Consider the following 20304-nt stretch of genomic DNA (forward strand, 5'->3'; position numbering starts at 1 on the left):
GGAGAGAGATAAAATACCAACCAATCAGCATGTGTCATTTTTCAAACACAGGGACCTATTTACCTGGGATGGAGGTAAAGTCGCTGGAGATAAAGTACCAGCCAATCAGCTCCTAATTGCCACGTCACAGGCTGTGTTTGAAAAATGACAATTAGGAGCTGATTGGCTGGTACTTTACCTCCTGCGACTTTATCTCCATCCAAGGCTTAGTAAATAGACCCCACAGTCTGACCAATGACAGTTAGGAACTGATTGGTTGGTACTTTATCTCTCTCCACTTTATCTCTTTCAAGCTTTGATGCATCTCCCACATTATCCACTTACATCAAATTTAAAGGAGTGCTATATAATACAGTGTTCATTCTAGCACCCTGCACCTGTCACAACCCATGCAGTTTCTCTTTCCGGCCTCACTTTCTGTTCTGGTGCTTCTAGCACACTTTGGTCTGTATCTTAGCACTGAGATACATACCAGAGTGTGCTAGAAGCACCAGAGCAGAGAGCAACACCCCAGGTGGGAAAGAGGAACTTGCACAGGTTGTGACAGGTGCTCGGTGCTAGACTGTACATTATATATATACCCTGCTCAAAAAAATAAAGGGAACACTAAAATAACACATCCTAGATCTGAATGAATGAAATATTCTTATTAAATACTTTGTTCGTTACATAGTTGAATGTGCAGACAACAAAATCACACAAAAATTATCAATTAAAATCAAATTTATTAACCCATGGAGGTCTGGATTTGGAGTCACACTCAAAATGAAAGTGGAAAAACACACTACAGGCTGATCCAACTTTGATGTAATGTCCTTAAAACAAATCAAAATGAGGCTCAGTAGTGTGTGTGGCCTCCACGTGCCTGTATGACCTCCCTACAACCCACACAAGTAGCTCAGGTAGTGCAGCTCATCCAGGATGGCACATCAATGCGAGCTGTGGCAAGAAGGTTTGCTGTGTCTGTCAGCGTAGGGTCCAGAGCATGGAGGCGCTACCAGGAGACAGGCCAGTACATCAGGAGACGTGGAGGAGGCCGTAGGATGGCAACAACCCAGCAGCCGGACCGCTACCTCCGCCTTTGTGCAAGGAGGAACAGGAGGAGCACTGCCAGAGCCCTGCAAAATGACCTCCGGCAAGCCACAAATGTGCATGTGTCTACTCAAATTATCAGAAACAGACTCCATGAGGGTGGTATGAGGGCCCGACGTCCACAGGTGGGGGTTGTACTTACAGCCCAACACCGTGCAGGACGTTTGGCATTTGCCAGAGAACACCAAGATTGGCAAATTCGCCACTGGCGCCCTGTGCTCTTCACAGATGAAAGCAGGTTCTCACTGAGCACATGTGACAGACGTGACAGAGTCTGGAGACTCCAAGGAGAATGTTCTGCTGCCTGCAACATCCTCCAGCATGACTGGTTTGGCAGTGCGTCAGTAATGGTGTGGGGTGGCATTTCTTTGGGGGGCCGCACAGCCCTCCATGTGCTCGCCAGAGGTAGCCTGACCGCCATTAGGTACCGAGATGAGATCCTCATACCCCTTGTGAGACCATATGCTGGTGCGGTTGGCCCTGGGTTCCTCCTAATGCAAGACAATGCTAGACCTCATGTGGCTGGAGTGTGTCAGCAGTTCCTGCAAGACGAAGGCATTGATGCTATGGACTGGCCCGCCCGTTCCCCAGACCTAAATCCAATTGAGCACATCTGGGACATCATGTCTCGCTCCATCCACCAACGCCACGTTGCACCACAGACTGTCCAGGAGTTGGCGGATGCTGTAGTTCAGGTCTGGGAGGAGATCCCTCAGGAGACCATCCGCCACCTCATTAGGAGCATGCCCAGGCATTGTAGGGAGGTCATACAGGCACGTGGAGGCCACACACACTACTGAACCTTATTTTGACTTGTTTTAAGGACATTACATCAAAGTTGGATCAGCCTGTAGTGTGTTTTTCCACTTTTATTTTGAGTGTGACTCCAAATCCAGACCTCCATGGGTTAATAAATTTGATTTCCATTGATAATTTTTGTGTGATTTTGTTGTCAGCACATTCAACTATGTAAAGAACAAAGTATTTAATAAGAATATTTCATTCATTCAGATCTAGGATGTGTTATTTTAGTGTTCCCTTTATTTTTTTGAGCAGTGTATTTATTTATTTATGGGTTGGGATTAACATAATTTATTTACTCAGAAAATAAGTAATTCACATACACAACACAGGAGCCTGTAGACACATAGGGGACAATTCACGTAGGGGACTTGCAATGAGGCAACGACATCCTTCATAGTCTCTTGATCCCCCCAATTTTGGCTTTAATCTCAGTTTGCAGCCCCATAGTGTGAACATGAATGTGATACAACTGGAAGCTCTCTGTGTCTGCCACACTTATCCATCAATTTTTACTGCATAATTCGCAGTGGATCAGTGTGGGTTCTGCAGCCAACAAAATAAAGATCCATTCATCTGCACCCAAACCCACAAGTATTATGTTACTTTTATAAACTGACATTAGTGATTGTATAAATGGTGGAGTTAAATATCACTGAGTACAGTCAGGTCAGTAATCTACCATAGAAACATAGAATTTGACGGCAGATAATGGGCCTAATGCAGGTTGGATCACAATGAAAATGCGATCACCTCTGCCTGCCAATCAGGCAGAGGCGGTAGTGGGGAGGACGGCAACGCTCCATTTCCTAGGCGGAGACGGAGCATTGTGGGGACGGAGGCGGCCAAACGAGGGCAGCATTTTAGGGACGGGAGCGTGGTGTAGGCATGATCCCGGTGGCTGCGTGACATCACACGCAGCCGCCGCGATCAGAAACATGGCGGCGGGCCCCCTGCGCCGCCAGGAGACAACCCTGATTTCTGCGATGAAGCAGAAATTGCAATGCGATCGAAATTTCTGCTTTATTAAGGGGGATAGGCAGCGGTCAGCATGCTGGGTGGCCTTGCCCTGCGATGGGCGGCCCCCAGCATGCGAACAAAAGGATGGCAAATTCTGCTAATTAGCAGAATTTGCAATCCTTACTGAATAAGGCCCTATGGCCACCGTCACCAATGTTTCTTTGAACTGAGTGACTTAGACAGTGTCGGACTGGGGCATGTAGGGCCCACCGGGTGGATGCAGTGGTAGGGGCCTATGTTTGGTGCGTGGCCAGTCTGCAAAGGGGGTGTGGCCTTCCACCTCATTGGTTTGACTAACCAGATTAGAGAGTGCAATGTCTGGGCCCCTTCAGAAATATATACATTACATTTAGCTGTTGCATGCATGATAATGTACCAGATTAATAATAAGATTTTACTCACCGGTAAATCTATTTCTCGTAGTCCGTAGTGGATGCTGGGAACTCCGAAAGGACCATGGGGAATAGCAGCTCCGCAGGAGACTGGGCACAACTAAAGAAAGCTTTTAGGTCACCTGGTGTGCACTGGCTCCTCCCACTATGACCCTCCTCCAAGCCTCAGTTAGGACACTGTGCCCGGACGAGCTGACATAATAAGGAAGGATTTTGAATCCCGGGTAAGACTCATACCAGCCACACCAATCACACCGTATAACTCGTGATACTATACCCAGTTTAACAGTATGAAAACAACTGAGCCTCTCAACAGATGGCTCAACAATAACCCTTTAGTTAACAATAACTATGTACAAGTATTGCAGACAATCCGCACTTGGGATGGGCGCCCAGCATCCACTACGGACTACGAGAAATAGATTTACCGGTGAGTAAAATCTTATTTTCTCTGACGTCCTAGTGGAACTCCGAAAGGACCATGGGGATTATACCAAAGCTCCCAAACGGGCGGGAGAGTGCGGATGACTCTGCAGCACCGAATGAGAGAACTCAAGGTCCTCCTCAGCCAGGGTATCAAATTTGTAGAATTTTGCAAACGTGTTTGCCCCTGACCAAGTAGCAGCTCGGCAAAGTTGTAAAGCCGAGACCCCTCGGGCAGCCGCCCAAGATGAGCCCACCTTCCTTGTGGAATGGGCTTTTACTGATTTAGGATGCGGCAGTCCAGCCGCAGAATGCGCCAGCTGAATTGTGCTACAAATCCAGCGAGCAATAGTCTGCTTAGAAGCAGGAGCACCCAGTTTGTTGGGTGCATACAGGATAAATAGCGAGTCAGTTTTCCTGACTCTAGCCGTCCTGGAAACATACATTTTCAAGGCCCTGACTACGTCCAGTAACTTGGAATCCTCCAAGTCCCTAGTAGCCGCAGGCACCACAATAGGTTGGTTCAAGTGAAAAGCTGATACCACCTTAGGGAGAAACTGGGGACGAGTCCTCAATTCCGCCCTATCCATATGGAAAATCAGATAAGGGCTTTTACATGACAAAGCTGCCAATTCTGACACACGCCTGGCTGAAGCCAAGGCCAATAACATGACCACTTTCCACGTGAGATATTTTAGATCCTTGGTTTTAAGTGGCTCAAACCAATGTGATTTTAAGAAACTCAACACCACGTTGAGATCCCAAGGTGCCACTGGAGGCACAAACGGGGGCTGAATATGCAGCACTCCTTTCACAAACGTCTGAACTTCAGGTAGTGAAGCTAGTTCTTTCTGGAAGAAAATCGACAGAGCCGAGATCTGTACCTTAATGGAGCCTAATTTCAGGCCCATAGTCACTCCTGCTTGTAGGAAATGCAGAAATCGACCTAGTTGAAATTTATGCGGTGATAATGCTTTGCAGTTACATCTTTCCTGGCTTTAATCAGCGTAGGAATGACTTCCTCCGGAATGCCCTTTTCCTTCAGGATCCGGCGTTCAACCGCCATGCCGTCAAACGCAGCCGCGGTAAGTCTTGGAACAGATAGGGCCCCTGCTGCAGCAGGTCCTGTCTAAGCGGCAGAGGCCATGGGTCCTCTGAGATCATCTCTTGAAGTTCCGGGTACCACGCTCGTCTTGGCCAATCCGGAACCACGAGTATTGTTCTTACTCCTCGTTTTCTTATTATTCTCAGTACCCTTGGTATGAGAGGCAGAGGAGGGAACACATAAACTGACTGGTACACCCACGGTGTCACTAGAGCGTCTACAGCTATCGCCTGAGGGTCCCTTGACCTGGCGCAATATCTCTCTAGTTTTTTGTTTAGGCGGGACGCCATCATGTCCACCTGTGGCCGTTCCCATCGATTTACAATCAGCGTGAAGACTTCTGGATGAAGTCCCCACTCTCCCGGGTGGAGGTCGTGCCTGCTGAGAAAGTCTGCTTCCCAGTTGTCCACTCCCGGAATGAACACTGCTGACAGTGCTAGTACGTGATTTTCCGCCCATCGGAGAATCCTTGTGGCTTCTGCCATTGCCATCCTGCTTCTTGTGCCGCCCTGTCGATTTACATGGGCGACTGCCGTGATGTTTTCTGACTGGATCAGTACCGGCTGGTGTAGAAGCAGGGATTTTGCCTGACTTAGGGCTTTGTAAATGGCCCTTAGTTCCAGAATATTTATGTGTAGGGAAGTCTCCTGACTCGACCATAGTCCTTGGAAGTTTCTTCCCTGTGTGACTGCCCCCCAGCCTCGAAGGCTGGCATCCGTGGTCACCAGGACCCAGTCCTGTATGCCGAATCTGCGGCCCTCTAGAAGATGAGCACTCTGCAGCCACCACAGCAGAGACACCCTGGTTCTTGGAGACAGGGTTATTAGGCGATGCATCTGAAGATGCGATCCGGACCATTGGTCCAACAGGTCCCACTGAAAGATTCTGGCATGGAACCTGCCGAAAGGAATTGCTTCGTAAGAAGCTACCATCTTTCCCAGGACCCGCGTGCAGTGATGCACCGATACCTGTTTTGGTTTCAGGAGGTCTCTGACTAGAGATGACAGCTCCTTGGCTTTCTCCTCCGGGAGAAACACTTTTTTCTGGACTGTATCCAGAATCATACCCAGGAACAGTAGACGTGTCGTCGGAACCAGCTGTGATTTTGGAATATTCAGAATCCAACCGTGCTGGTGTAGCACCTCCTGAGATAGTGCTACTCCCACCAACAACTGCTCCTTGGACCTCGCCTTTATTAGGAGATCGTCCAAGTACGGGATAATTAAAACTCCCTTTTTTCGAAGGAGTATCATCATTTCCGCCATTACCTTGGTAAACACCCTCGGTGCCGTGGAGAGTCCAAACGGCAGCGTCTGGAATTGGTAATGGCAATCCTGTACCACAAATCTGAGGTACTCCTGGTGAGGATAGTAAATGGGGACATGCAGGTAAGCATCCTTGATGTCCAGGGATACCATGTAATCCCCCTCGTCCAGGCTCGCAATAACCGCCCTGAGCGATTCCATCTTGAACTTGAATTTTTTTATGTATGTGTTCAAGGATTTCAAATTTAAAATAGGTCTCACCGAACCGTCCGGTTTCGGTACCACAAACAGTGTGGAATAGTAACCCCGTCCTTGTTGAAGTAGGGGCACCTTGATTATCACCTGCTGGGAATACAGCTTGTGAATTGCCGCTAGCACAGCCTCCCTGTCTGAAGGAGTAATCGGCAAGGCAGATTTTAGGAACCGGTGGGGTGGAGACGCCTCGAATTCCAGTTTGTACCCTTGAGATACTATTTGCAGGATCCAGGGATCCACCTGTGAGCGAGCCCACTGATCGCTGAAATTTTTGAGGCGGCCCCCCACCGTACCTGGCTCCGCCTGTGGAGCCCCACCGTCATGCGGCGGACTTGGAAGAAGCGGGGGAGGACTTTTGCTCCTGGGAACCTGCTGTTTGTTGCAGCCTTTTTCCCCTACCTCTGCCTCTAGACAGAAAGGACCCGCCTTTTCCACGCCTGTTTTTCTGAGTCCGAAAGGACTGTACCTGATAAAACGGCGCCTTTTTAGGCTGTGAGGGAACCTGGAGTAAAAATGCTGACTTCCCAGCAGTTGCTGTGGAAACTAGGTCCGAGAGACCATCCCCAAATAACTCCTCACCCTTATAAGGCAAAACTTCCATGTGCCTTTTTGAATCTGCATCCCCTGTCCACTGGCGAGTCCATAAGCCTCTCCTAGCAGCAATGGACAATGCACTTATTTTAGATGCCAGCCGGCAGATCTCCCTCTGTGCATCTCTCATGTATAAGACTGAGTCTTTTATATGCTCTGTGGTTAGCAGAATAGTGTCCCTGTCTAGGGTGTCAATATTTTCTGACAGGGAATCTGACCACGCAGCGGCAGCACTGCACATCCATGCTGACGCAATAGCTGGTCTAAGTATAATGCCTGAGTGTGTATATACAGACTTCAGGATCGCCTCCTGCTTTCTATCAGCAGGTTCCTTGAGGGCGGCCGTATCCGGAGACGGTAGTGCCACCTTTTTAGACAAACGTGTGAGCGCTTTATCCACCCTAGGGGGTGTCTCCCAACGTGACCTATCCTCTGGCGGGAAAGGGAACGCCATTAGTAACTTCTTAGAGATTACCAATCTTTTATCAGGGAAAGCCCACGCTTCTTCACACACTTCATTTAATTCTTCTGATGGGGGAAAAACTACGGGTAGTTTTTTCTCCCCAAACATAATACCCTTTTTAGTGGTACCTGGGTTTATATCAGAAATTTGTAACACCTCTTTCATTGCTTCAATCATGCAACGAATGGCCTTAGTGGACATTAGACTAGACTCATCGTCGTCGACACTGGTGTCAGTATCCGTGTCGACATCCACGTCTGCCATCTGAAGTAGCGGGCGTTTTAGAGCCCCCGATGGCCTTTGAGACGCCTGGACAGGCACGAGCTGAGAAGCCGGCTGTCCCGCATTTGGCATGTCGTCAAATTTTTTGTGTAAGGAGTCGACACGTGCACGCAATTCCTTCCATAAGTCCATCCACTCAGGTGTCTGCCCCGCAGGGGGTGACATCCCTTCTATAGGCATCTGCTCCGCCTCCACATCATTATCCTCATCAAACATGTCGACACAGCCGTACCGACACACCGCACACACACAGGGAATGCTCTAACAGAGGACAGGACCCACAAAAGCCCTTTGGGGAGACAGAGTGAGAGTATGCCAGCACACACCAGAGCGCTATATAATGCAGGGACTAACTGAATTATGTCCCCTATAGCTGCTGTTATATATACTGCGCCTAAATTTAGTGCCCCCCCTCTCTTTTTTACCCTTTTCTGTAGTGTAGACTGCAGGGGAGAGCCAGGGAGCTTCCTTCCAGCGGAGCTGTGAGGGAGACATGGCGCCAGTGTGCTGAGGGAGATAGCTCCGCCCCTTTTTCGCGGACTTTTCTCCCGCTTTTTTATGGATTCTGGCATATATAGCCTCTGGGGCTATATATTGTGGTATTTTTGCCAGCCAAGGTGTTTTTATTGCTGCTCAGGGCGCCCCCCCCCTAGCGCCCTGCACCCTCAGTGACCGGAGTGTGAAGTGTGTATGAGGAGCAATGGCGCACAGCTGCAGTGCTGTGCGCTACCTTGGTGAAGACTGATGTCTTCTGCCGCCGATTTTCCGGACCTCTTCTTGCTTCTGGCTCTGTAAGGGGGACGGCGGCGCGGCTCCGGGACCGAACACCAAGGCCAGTTCCATGCGGTCGATCCCTCTGGAGCTAATGGTGTCCAGTAGCCTAAGAAGCCCAAGCTAGCTGCAAGCAGGTAGGTTCGCTTCTTCTCCCCTTAGTCCCTCGCTGCAGTGAGCCTGTTGCCAGCAGGTCTCACTGTAAAATAAAAAACCTAATTATTCACTTTCTTTTTAGAAGCTCAGGAGAGCCCCTAGTGTGCATCCAACCTCGGCCGGGCACAAAATCTAACTGAGGCTTGGAGTAGGGTCATAGTGGGAGGAGCCAGTGCACACCAGGTGACCTAAAAGCTTTCTTTAGTTGTGCCCAGTCTCCTGCGGAGCCGCTATTCCCCATGGTCCTTTCGGAGTTCCCAGCATCCACTAGGACGTCAGAGAAAACAGCAATACACCATAGTACAGTATAAGGTAACATATGTATAATGTATAACTCAAGTGCAGTCTGGAACCTGATCCTTAGAGCAGGAGGTGGGCCCCCCAGGCAATAGGGCACACTGGTGGTTTCCCCTGTACCCCTGTGGGCCAGTCCAAGCCTGGACTTGGAACTCCACTCTGATGACTTGAGAATCTGCTGTTCACTGTACCTATGTACATTAGACTTTCCCTAGTAATGTCAGTCTTTACCTGCTTTTGGGTACTGAGCTATTGGTGGCCGGCATTCCTGTCAATCCCCAATGCAGCAGCAACAGGGCTCTGAGTACAGTTTGTAACCGCAAATCTCAATAAAGCAAATTATTTCCTCTTACTGAAGCTTCCTGTGAAGCTTCTGATTGGTTAACAGTCCAGGCTGCTTCTTATTGTTTACTGTAGTACAGCAGCAGCCATGAACTGATGAGTAGATGGAGCATCAGTAAGCAGAAAAGGTGAGAAATTGTTTGCTTTATATAGTGACCTTTTATTTTTTGGTATGCTGCTCAGATACATACAGTATGTCTAGTTATGCAACAAGTATATCAGATGGGATTTCATTTTTAGGATCAGTTTAGAAATTGACATAATTAATATAAATATAAAATGTTTTAGTGACTAAGGGGTTTATTTCCCCCTAGTATGTAAGCTTCTATGGCCAGTGCCTTCCTCTCTCTTGTTCTTCACTAGCACACTCATGTCACCAGCAGAGCCGGCCCTAGTTATAGGCAAACTAGGCAAATGCCTAGGCCATTTGGAATGCCTAAGGGCACAAGAAGCTTCTGCTCATTAAAATGATATGCAGCATGCCTATATTCTGTGTGCGACTGCGGCTGTATCTGCATACAAAATGCTACGTTACAGTGTATTCCTGGAAATCACTGTAATGTACTGTAGCATTTCGTATGCAGATACAGCCACAGTTGCACACAGAATATAGGCATGCCACATATCATTTTAATCAGCAGAAGCTACCTGTGCATCTAGTCACATAGCAATGCTAATAAGATGCATTTAAAGCAAAAAAAAGGCTCCCAACATTAGCAGAGCTGGCCGGGAGCTGCCAGCTGACTCACGCCAGGTATCGTCCGCTGCATGGCATATTGAGGCAAGATGTATGAGGACAAATCTGTATCCAAGCAGAGGCAGAGGTCGCAGTGTTAGCGGCTGTGTACGGGTGGGTTGATTGTGCAATAGTGTTCAGCTTATGTGTAAGGGTCATTGTGTGTGTCATGTGTATAAAGGCATTAATAATGTGCAGCATATTTGTAAGGGGCATTATCTGTGTCATTATGTGTATAAGGGCATTAATAATGTGCGGCGTATGTGTAAGGGACATTATGTGTATAAGGGCATTAATAAAGGTTGGCAAATGTGTAGGTCGCATTATGTTTAAAAGGACATTCATTTATTTGAGGTTTTGGGGTTTTTTTTTAATAAAAAGAAATGGTTAATCTAAGGATATTAATAATGTATGTCATGTGTAAGGGGCATTGCTGTGTGGTATTATGTGTATAAATGCATTACTAATGTGTGTCACTTATTATGTGTATAAGGTGCTCTAATGTGTGGCGTAACGTATATAAAGGGCACTACTGTTTGGGCTAATGTGAATAAAGAGCAATATGGTGTGGTGTAATGTGTATAAGGGGCAGTTCAGTGTGATGTAATGTGAATAAGGGTCACTACTGTGAGGAGTAACGTACATTAGGAAAGGGGTGTTGGGCCAGAGGTGTAAATAGCAGCGGTGCTACGGGGCACCAGCCAAAATCTTGCCTAGGGCATCATATTGGTAGGGCTGGCTCTGGGCACCAGTGCTCCATTCCTTTGTCTCCTCTCCTTGTCTACTCACCCATACGCTGGGTACAGGATTGACTACCATCCACCACTCAGGGAGTTGCCCTACCCTTTCCCCTGTTATCTGTCTTACCCCATCTGTCTGTGGTGTGATAGCAGGGCCGGACTGGCCATCTGGCACTTCTGGCAAATGCCAGAAGGGCCGATGGCCACGTGGGCCGGTCCAGCGGTCACTGAGACGCGCTGCCGCTCAGTCCGGCGGCAGCGCGTCTCAGCTGTCAGGATTGGAGAGCTGTGAAGGACGGGGGTGAGAGCGCCGGGCGCCCGCCAGCACGGCTGTGTCTGGCGCGGCGCGTATAGCGGACTTCAAAGCAGCCGCCGGTTCGTGAGCCAATCAGAGCTCGCGGACCGGCAGCCAATCAGAAGCCGCCGGTCCGCGAGCTCTGATTGGCTCACGAACCGGCGGCTGGTTTGAACGCTATACGCTGCCGCGCCAGACACAGCCGCGCTGGCGGGCGCCCGGCGCTCTCACCCCCGTCCCTCACAGCCCGGAGGAGGAGGAGCAGCAGCAGCGGTAAGTAGCTGCAGCACTGGCTGCTGTGGGGGCAATTGTATACCTGGCACTGTGGGGCATTTGTATACCTGGCACTGTGGGGGCATCTGTATACATGGCACTGTGGGGGCATCTGTATACCTTGCACTGTGGGGGCATCTGTATATCTGGCACTGTGGGGGCATTTGTATACCTTGCACTGTGGGGGCATTTGTATACCTGGCACTGTGGGGGCATTTGTATACCTGGCACTGTGGGGCATTTGTGGATCTGGCACTGTGGGGGCATTTGTATACCTGGCACTGTGGGGGCATTTGTATACCTGGCACTGTGGGGGCATTTGTATACCTGACACTGTGGGGGCATTTGTATACCTGGCACTGTGGGGGCATTTGTATACCTGGCACTGTGGGGGCAATTGTTTACCTGGCACTGTGGGGGCAATTGTTTACCTGGCACTGTGGGGGCATTTGTATACCTGGCACTGTGGAGGCATTTGTATACCTGGCACTGCACTATCGGGGGCATATAATGTAAATTTCGGCTCATACCGGGTGCTGTAATGTGAATTTTGGCTCATACTGTGTGGTATAATGTGAAAGGGGCAGCAGTACTAGATAGTATAAGGGGTCCTACTATTGTGGTGCATAATGCGTATAAGGGGTGTATGGTGTGGTAAACTACACTGAAGACCACGCCCCCTTTTGAGTGACCACGCCCCCTTTTGAGTGACCGCGCCCCCTTTTCCGGAGCACGCGCGCTTCATTACAAACTTCACATTTCCATACCCCCACTTAAAAATTTCCACTTCAACCACTGGTTGAGTATATTTTAATAAAGAATGATGTACGCCTGTATGTTGTTAGAATATTAATTATATTTGTAAGAACATAGACTAATAAGTGGGAGGAGTCAGGAATAGTAAGGGGAGGAGTCACAGAGGTGGGCCTGTGTGCTACAAAAATGCCAGGGCCTATTTTTAGTCCCAGTCCGGCCCTGTGTGATAGTAATATTTGGTACTCTTTCTATGTACTTATTATGCTATGGTGTGCCATGGTGTATTGTATTTATGCTCTATGTTCACTTTGAGGCAATTTATAAATGTCAATGTCAGGCTGAGCTGCATGTCCGGGAATGCGGGCGATGATGCGCTATATTGTTGAACACTCTATCGCTCATCGCCAGCATTTCATTATCGCCTGGTGTGTACCCGGCTATAGTAAAAATTTCTTACAATGTTCAGATCTCCAGCAATACTGGATGGTAGTAATAACTGAATTTACTCTTGCCAGTGGGGTGGCATATCCACAACCATCACCTGGCATGTGCGGTGGACTAGAAACCAAGACTTGAAGAACCTTTTTTTTTTATTAAAACTAAAAAAAAATTAATTAAAACTAAAAAGGAGATTTATGGTAAGAACTTACCCTTGTTAAATCTCTTTCTGCGAGGTACACTGGATTCCACAGGGAATAACATCGGGGTGTAGAGTAGAATCTTGATCTGAGGCACCAACAGGCTAAAAGCTTTGACTGTTCCCAAGATGCTCAGCGCCACCTCCTCTATAACCCCGCCTCCATGAACAGGAGTTCAGTTTCGTTAATCAGTCCAATGCAGTAGCAGGCAAAAGAGAAGACAGCCGTTAGTAGCCACGTACACCACATTCTCACGACAGGAGAAGGTATCAACGGCTAATGCCATACCAACCCAAAGAAGCTAAGTGCATCAGGATGGGCGCCCTGTGGAATCCAGTGTACCTCGCAGAAAGATATTTAACAAGGGTAAGTTCTTACCATAAATCTCCTTTTCTGCAGCGGGGTGCATTGGTATTCTACAGGGAATAACATCGGGGATGTCCTAAAGCAGTTCCTTATGGGAGGGGATGCACTGTAGCGGGCACAGGAACCCTGCGTCCAAAGGGAGGCGGAAGTATCGAAGGCATAGAACCTTATGAACGTGTTCACTCAGGACCACGTAGCCGCCTTGCACAATTGTTCAAGGGTCGCACCACGGCGGGCCGCCCAAGAAGGTCCAACAGACAGAGTAGAATGGGCTTTGATGGTAGCAGGAGCTGGAAGGCCAGCCTGTACATAAGCATGTGCAATCACCATTCTAATCCATCTGGCCAAGGTCTGCTTGTTAGCAGGCCAGCCATGTTTGTGAAAACTAAACCGTACAAAGAGAGAATCTGACTTCCTAACGGAGGCTGTCCTCTTCACATAGATACGGAGAGCCCTTACCACATGCAAAGACCGCTCTTTTGATGATAAATCCGGAGAGACAAATGCCAGAACCACAATCTCCTGGTTAAGGTGGAAAGAAGACACCACCATAGGTAGATAACCAGGGCACGTTTGAAGAACCGCCCAGTCACGGTGAAAAATCAGATAAGGGGGACCTACAAGACAAGGCACCCAAATCTGATACCAATCTAGCAGGGGCAATAGTCAGCAGAAACAAGACCTTGACGGAAAGCCACTTAAGGCCCACAGATTCAAAAGGTTCAAACGGAGACTCTTGCAAAGCCTCCAGAACCACCGACAAATCCCAAGGAGCCACAGGTGGGACATAGGGAGGTTGAATCCTTAAAACACCCTGAGTGAAGGTATGAACATCAGGCAGAGTCGCAATTTTTCTCTGAAACCATACAGACAAGGCAGAAATATGAATCTTGAGGGAGGCCAGCCGAGGGCCCAAGTCCAGGCCCTGTTGTAGGAAGGCCAAAAGTTTGGCCGTACTAAACTTGTAAATGTCATGATTGTTAGATGCGCACCAAACAAAGTAAGAATTCCAGACCCTGTGGTAAATCCCAGCAGAAGCCGGCTTACGGGCTTTCAACATAGTTTGAATGACCGCCTCAGAAAATCCTTTTGCCCTCAGTACGGAAGCTTCAAGAGCCACGCCGTCAAAGCCAGTCGGGCCAAATCCTGGTAAACGCAAGGGCCCTGAACGAGGAGGTCTGGTCGATGCGGAAGCAGGAGAGGACGCTCTAGCGAGAGACCCTGTAGGTCTGAGAACCAATGCCGTCTGGGCCACGCTGGAGCTATTATAAGAAGGATTCCTCCTTCTTGCTTGAACTTCCACACTACTCTTGGCAGGAGTGACACCGGAGGGAACACGTACGGTAGCCAAAAGTTCCATGGAATTGCCAGTGCGTCCACGAACGCCGCTTGAGGATCCCTTGTTCTTGCTCCGAAGACCAGAACCTTGTGATTGTGTCGAGACGCCATCAGGTCTACATCTGGTAGGCCCCACTTGTCCACTAGGAGTTGAAACACTTCTGGATGAAGGCTCCACTCTCCGGCGTGTACGTCCTGATGACTGAGGAAGTCCTCTTCCCAGTTGAGAACCCCCAGAATGAGCACTGCCGATATGGCTGGCAGTTGGTGTTCCGCACATTGAAGAATCTTTGACACTTCCAACATTGCCATGCGGCTTCAAGTGCCGCCTTGATGATTTATGTACGCCACCGTGGTGGCGTTGTCTGACTGTACTTGAACAGGCCTGTTCAGTACCAGATGCCGGGCCAGTTTTAGAGCATTGAACACTGCCCGCAATTCCAGAATGTTTATCGGGAGGAGAGACTCCTCCCTGGTCCACTGACCCTGACGAGAGTGTTGCTTTAACACCGCACCCCAACCCCTCAGACTGGCATCCGTTGTCAGAAGGACCCAGTTGGAGATCCAGAAGGGACGGCCCCTTCTCAATCGATGGTCCTGCAGCCACCAGGTCAGTGACAGACGGATCTCCAGAGACAAGGAGATCATTGGAGACCTGATCCGGTGAGGCAGGCCTTCCCACTTGGCAAGAAACAGTTTCTGCAGAGGGCGGGAATTAAACTGAGCATACTCCACCATGTCGAGAGCCGACACCATGAGGCCTAGTACTTGCATCGCCGAGTGTATCGACACATGCGGACGAGAGAGGAAGCAACGTATCTTGTCCTGAAGCTTCAGGGCTTTCTCCTATGACAAAAACAACCTCTGGTTGTGTATGTCCAACAACGCTCCCAGATGCACCATGCTCTGGGCAGGAACCAGGGATGATCTCTTCCAGTTGATGAGCCACCTGTGGGCTTGCAGAAACTGGACCGTCAGATCCAAATGACAGAGGAGAACTTCTGGGGAATTGGCCAGGATCAGCAGATCGTCCAGATACGGCAGGATCCAGATGCCCCGACGGCGGAGTGAAGCCGTCATAACTGCCATGACCTTGGTGAAAATTTGCGGAGCCGTGGTCAGACCAAATGGTAAGGCCTGGAATTGATAATGGAGATTGCCAATAGCAAACCGCAGGTATTGCTGATGTGACATGGCAATAGGGATATGCAGGTAAGCATCCTGTATATCCAGGGATACCATATAGTCACAAAGGGTGCAGGTGCACCATACACCATAAAAATTATTACAACCATAATATAATATTCGAGGTTCTTGGCATATATTGGCCAGTATATGAGCCTGCCCACCTACTTCACGGTGACCTCATCGGACAGGTCCCTAACACTATAGGGGTTCACCTCTGGAGCGCAGAGCACCCCCAGACTACCCCAGCCACACCACCCCAGGGCACCACACAGAAAAAGGATAGGAGTGAAAGATCAGTGTTAAGCAAATGAAAGAGGCTGCTGAATGTAAAAGAAAAAAAGAGGACATCAGTAAAGTGTCAGTGTTAGAAAGTGAAGTTTAGCTGAGTAGTGTTACAAGTGTAAAAGATATGTGAAAAATGCTACATAAATATAAAAAAAACACAATGTGATATGTGTTAAAGTAAATGTAAGGTGGTGATGCCCCAAAGTGGCCCAGCCTGAGCAATATAGGGAGCTCCACGCCCCCAAACGCTCACCCCCAAACTAACCTTGTATATAATTGAAAGGATCTTACCTATGTCTTTTGTGCAGTCAGCATGTGCTGGTTCCCTGTTTAAAAGCCTGAGGCAGTGGGTGGGGTGCTAATCCAGAGATGAGGGCTGCATACCTCCCAACTTTTGTGGCCGTCAAGGAGGGACATCGGCGGCACGGCTACGCCGCGCCCACCTGGTAAAAGGAGGTGTGGCCTCCGTAAAGGGGGCGTGGCTTTGCGGGAGTGCCCGCGATCGTGAGCCACACCCCCGCTTTTCGTCACTTTGGGGGCATGCCCAGCGCTCTGTGAGCCGCTGGCATGCCCCCTCTCCCTCTGCCTCTAGTTAATAGACGCTGTGCGCATGCGCACAGCGTCTATTCACCGGAGTGCAGGAGACTCCCAACTGCCCCCCCCACCGCGGGACACTGTGGCCCGCGGGTGGGACAGCGGGACAGTCCCCAAAAAATGGGACTGTCCCGCAAAAATCGGGACAGTTGGGAGGTATGGGGCTGTCCCAATCCCTCAGGTGTGTATACACACACATAATATAGACTATATGGAGACGGGGCCTGGACTGCACACCCTAGCTTCTTATAATGGGATGTGCTACCTTGCTGGGACTTAGTACTGCAATACTACAATATAGGAACAAAGGGTGCAGGTGCACCATACACCATTAAAAGTATTACAACCATAATATAATATTCAAGGTTCTTGGCATATATTGGCCAGTATATGAGCCTGCCCACCTACTTCACGGTGACCTCATCGGACAGGGCCCTAACACTATAGGGGTTCACCTCTGGGGTGCAGAGCACCCCCAGACCACCCCAGCCACACCACCATAGGGCACCACACAGAAAAAGATAAGGAGTTAAAAAAGTCAGTGTTAAGCAAATGGTGGGCAGGCTCTTATACTGGCCAATATATGCCAAGAACCTCGAATATTATATTATGGTTGTAATAATTTTAATGGTGTATGGTGCACCTGCACCCTTTGTTCCTATATTGTAGTATTGCAGTACTAAGTTCCAGCAAGGTAGCACATCCCATTATAAGAAGCTAGGGTGTGCAGTCCAGGCCCCGTCTCCATATACCATATAGTCCCCTGGTTCCAAAGCCAGGACAATAGAGCGAAGGGTCTCCATAAGAAACTTGGAGACCCTCACAAACTTGTACAAAGATTTGAGGTTGAGAATGGGCCAGGAGGAACCATTCAGTTTGGGGACTAAGAACAGCGTTGAACAGTACCCCCTGCCCCACTGAGCCAGAGGCACCGGTACTGCCACTCCAGTCTCCAGGAGGGATTGTACCACTAAACAGAGAGTTGTTGCCTTCACCTGATCCGAAGAGATATCTGTCAGGCAACAGCGAGGAGGGGGACGTGTCTTGAAGGATATAGCGTATCCATGAGTGACGACTTCCCCCACACAAGTGTCTGAAGTGGTTATCAACCATACCTAGGTGAACTGTAGAAAATGGCCTCCCACCCTGGGATCCCCCAGAGGGAGGCCCGCCCCATCATGCTGCAGGCTTGTCAGATTTGGAAGCCGGCTGACAGGCAGCCCAGGCACGTTTAGGCTTGGGCTTGTTGGTTTTGGAAGTGTGAGACTGTTTCGGGTACGCCTGACCCTTTGCTTTACCCGGAGGGCTAAAGGAAGTACTCTTAACCTTCGGGGCCAAAGAGTACTACTAGGATGTTTCCTTTAAACAGGAGCACCTCCAGGGTTTTCTTAGAGTCCAAGTCCACCGACCAGGACCGCAACCAGAGAATACGGCAAGCCAAAATGGATGTCGTAGCAGCCTTGGCCGCCAGAACACCAGCAGCTGAAGCTGCTTCTTTAATGTAATGAGATGCCGTGACAATATAAGAGAGACATTGTCTGGCATGTCCAGAAAAATTGGACGGAAACTCAGCCTCTATTTCCTGAGCCCAAGTCTCAGTAGCTTCTGCGGCCCAAGTAGCCGCAATGGTGGGCCTATGTACAGCCCCGGAAAGGGTATAGATAGCTTTTAAGCAGCCCTCCACACGCTTATCCATCGGCTCCTTGAGAGAAGTGACGGTAGTGACAGGCAGAGCAGATGACACCACCAGCCGAGCGATTTGCGAATCTACCGGCGGTGGCGTTTCCCAATTTTTACTCAATTCTGCCGCAAGGGGATAGCGGGCTAGCATCTTCTTGTGCGGGGTGAATTTCTTTCCTGGGTTCTCCCAGGATTCCTGACGTATGTCAACCAAGTGGTCAGAATGAGGTAAAACCAGTTTAGTAACTTTCTGACGTTTGAACCTGTCCGGTTTCTTAGATGTAGTAGTAGGCTCAAGATCATCATCAATCTGAAGAATGAGCCTGATAGCCTCTAAGAGATCAGGAACGTCCACCTGTGATACAGATTCCCCATCAGAAACGTCAGGATCAAAAGTCTGTGGGGTCAGTATACACGCCATCTTCATCGGAAGAGGTATCCGGAACATGTGTGGATTGAGAGGAAGTAACAGCCCGCTTAGAGGACTTCTTAGGTTTAGTCTTAGGCGGGCGAGGGTCAGGAATACGTTTATCCAAAGAGTTATTCAATTGCTGTAACTGAGTGGACAGAGCATCTGTCCATGGCGGATTAACCGCAGGGACCATATAAGGCTGATAAGGCACAGGAGGTCCCATAGGGGGCGCGAGTTTAGTTACCAGCGTAGTCAGTAAATTAGAAAAGGCAGCCCAAGGCGGGCCCTGATGTGCCCCCATTGTTACAAACTGACTGGGGGCTACAGAACCCCCAAAACCTGAACCCTCCGCAGCTATGTTATCCTCAAATGCATCTAGGATATCATAACTGGGCACGGCGGAATCATCCCTAGACCCATCGCCCCCTGTAGCTGGCATGATCTGAAAGCGTAAACCACGGGCGACACAGTACAATATCAGCAGATATAATACCTAACACAACCCTCCCGTGCAGTGTGACAGCACAAACAGAGGATGTGACTGAAAAACACAGAGAAAAATACAAAATACGTATATACTGTGAAATACCTATATTATCTAATAACCCTGACGCACGGAGCCTCCTCAGGTTACAGAATATAGGGATAGATAGCAGTAGGAGTGAGATACACGGAGTAGAGATCACGCAGCAGCTATATGCACACACACACAGTCACATGTACAATGCAGGAATTATGACAAACAATAAAACTGCACTGGACTAGCAATACTAAGAAAAGCTATATATGTATACAGATATAACAATGCACAGTAAATAGTGGATGTATATCACAGGATACTTGTACTAAATAACCCTGAATGTATGCACTTGTTCTTAACTAACACTATCTAAATGACATGTACAATACTTCAGTGTTCTGTAAATGCACAGCGCTGATGATGCAGGCGGCTTTACAGAGGAGGCATCACCCAGCAGTGCCAGAATCAGCGCAGCTGTGTGTAATAGCGCCCAAACGCTGACAGGGAGTGAGGGAGACAGAGAGATGCAGCTCCAGGGCGGGAACATTAACTCTAAATGGCGCCCAGGGGCTGGGGGAGGGGCTACAGGTCAGAGCCTTATCCCCTTGCTGGACTTCACCACCGGGTACTGCGGGCCTTAACAAAATGGATTATAGCCAGGGCCGGAGCAAGCTTTCTCGGCACCCTAGGCAAAACTTCTGCCTACTGCCCCTTCCCCCTACCTGCCCTTCAGATGAATGGCATGCTGGTGGTCTCCCCCACCCCCAGTCTGTTGCATGGCTGCTCTCTTCTCCCCATCTTTCCAGTCTGTGTGGGTGCCTGCTGCTCACACCCTTCCCCCCTTATCCCTGTTAAATGTCTGTCTGCTGTTCCATTCCCCCCACCATCTGTGTGCATGCCTGCTGCTCATTCCCCCCCCCCCTCCACACACTGCTGCTCTCCCCCACTTTCCTTATCAAATGCAGGCAGTGCACTGTGCAGTCACCTTACCTGCATGCTGCAATGCAGAGTAGGGACTGAGTAGTCTGTGAAAAAGCCTGGAATGAAGAGCTGCACTGCATGTCACCCCCAGCCAGGACTCCAGGAGCTGTCAAAGTTAGTGCCTGTGCCGGGTGGAGACAGAGCTGGAGGCTGCAATACGGGAGCTTGGCAGTTGCAGCTACTGTAAGATACGAGTGTCGGGGGATTGCGCCAGCTGTGAAAGGTAGGACCACACTACCTTTTTCAT

At 49.3% G+C, this 20304-nt stretch overlaps 1 protein-coding gene and 1 long non-coding RNA gene across 7 annotated transcripts in view; one reads left to right on the top strand and one right to left on the bottom strand.

Moving 5' to 3' along the window:
* LOC134969512 (serine/threonine-protein kinase Nek11-like) overlaps positions 1–20304 on the top strand; it is an 840206-nt gene that overhangs the window by 378441 nt on the left and 441461 nt on the right. The gene's annotated exons all lie outside the window — the stretch shown is intronic.
* Positions 1–20304, bottom strand: part of LOC134970196 (uncharacterized) — a 67662-nt gene that overhangs the window by 17225 nt on the left and 30133 nt on the right. The window lies entirely within an intron of this gene.

The sequence above is a fragment of the Pseudophryne corroboree genome, chromosome 11, assembly GCF_028390025.1.
Source record: "Pseudophryne corroboree isolate aPseCor3 chromosome 11, aPseCor3.hap2, whole genome shotgun sequence".
Classification (NCBI taxonomy): Eukaryota; Metazoa; Chordata; class Amphibia; order Anura; family Myobatrachidae; genus Pseudophryne; species Pseudophryne corroboree.